Source organism: Rhinopithecus bieti, unplaced genomic scaffold (assembly GCF_001698545.2).
Source record: "Rhinopithecus bieti isolate Rb0 unplaced genomic scaffold, ASM169854v2 scaffold_33457, whole genome shotgun sequence".
NCBI lineage: Eukaryota > Metazoa > Chordata > Mammalia > Primates > Cercopithecidae > Rhinopithecus > Rhinopithecus bieti.
In genome coordinates this window covers 1-1,033 of record NW_016814105.1, presented here as the reverse complement: position 1 = coordinate 1,033, position 1,033 = coordinate 1, and the positions used below count along the sequence as shown (strand labels likewise).

Genomic DNA, 1,033 nt, shown 5'->3' with positions numbered 1-1,033 from the left:
AGGAAGGAAGGAAGGAAGGGAGGGAGGGAGGGAGGGAAAGAAAGAAAGAAGAGTGTGTGTGGAGGCTGAGACAGGGTAGGGTGGCTGGACCAAGGAAGCAGAAGAGTCGCTTTGGCTCTCCTACAAGCCCAGGAGTGACTCCAGTGCTCCCCTCAGCCTTTTCCCCCTTCTCCCTGGGTCCCCCTAGGTTGAGAGTATTTTTAGAGTATGGGTGGATGACTTTATCTGCTGCACCCACCCTTCTCCCTTACACTGTGAACACAGTGGCCTCCTTATTCCCATCAGTTTGAGAGCCAAGAGCTTCCTAGGAAAGGCTGGATGATATAATGAAGGGAAGTGAATGGCACTTGGACCAGATCCCAAAAGGAAGATATATTTAGCTATGGCTGAGCTCTTAAAAGCTTTGGGGAATAAAATAATTATTCTATTTTTTGATTGCATGGTGATTACACAATTATGTTTGCCAAAACCTATAGAACTGTATATTATAGGAAGCAAAACATCTTCCAGATGCCTCCTTAACGCAGTAGGCAGCGCATCAGTCTCATAATCTGAAGGCCCTGAGTTCGAGCCTCAGAGGAGGCAAGGTCACCTTATTAAGCTGGTGAAAGATGAAGAGTTTGTCTGTATTCTATATATTTTTGAGACAGAATCATTTATTTATTTATTTATTTATTTATTTATTTATTGAGACAGAGTTTCGCTCTTATCACCCAGGCTGGAGTGCAATGGTGCGATCTCGGCTCACTGCAATCTCCACCTCCCAGGTTCAAGTAATTCTCGTGCCTTAGCCTCCTGAGTAGCTGGGATTACAGGCGCCCACCACCATGCCCAGCTAATTTTTTTTTTTTTTTTTTGAGATGGAGTCTCACTCTGTCGCCCAGGCTGGAGTGCAGTGGCATGATCTCAGTTCACTGCAACCTCCGTCTCCCGGGTTCAAGCGATTCCCCTGCCTCAGCCTCCTGAGTAACTGGGATTACAGGTACTTGTCACTATGCCTGGCTAATTTTGTATTTTAGTAGAGACAGGGGTT

General features: G+C 46.0%; 1 non-coding gene across 1 annotated transcript; it reads left to right on the top strand.

Annotated features, from left to right (window-relative positions):
- The first annotated feature begins 512 nt into the window (after positions 1-512).
- Positions 513-585, top strand: TRNAM-CAU (transfer RNA methionine (anticodon CAU)). Its single transcript has one exon. It is a non-coding gene; the product is annotated as a tRNA-Met (tRNA).
- The last annotated feature ends 448 nt before the right edge of the window (positions 586-1,033 follow it).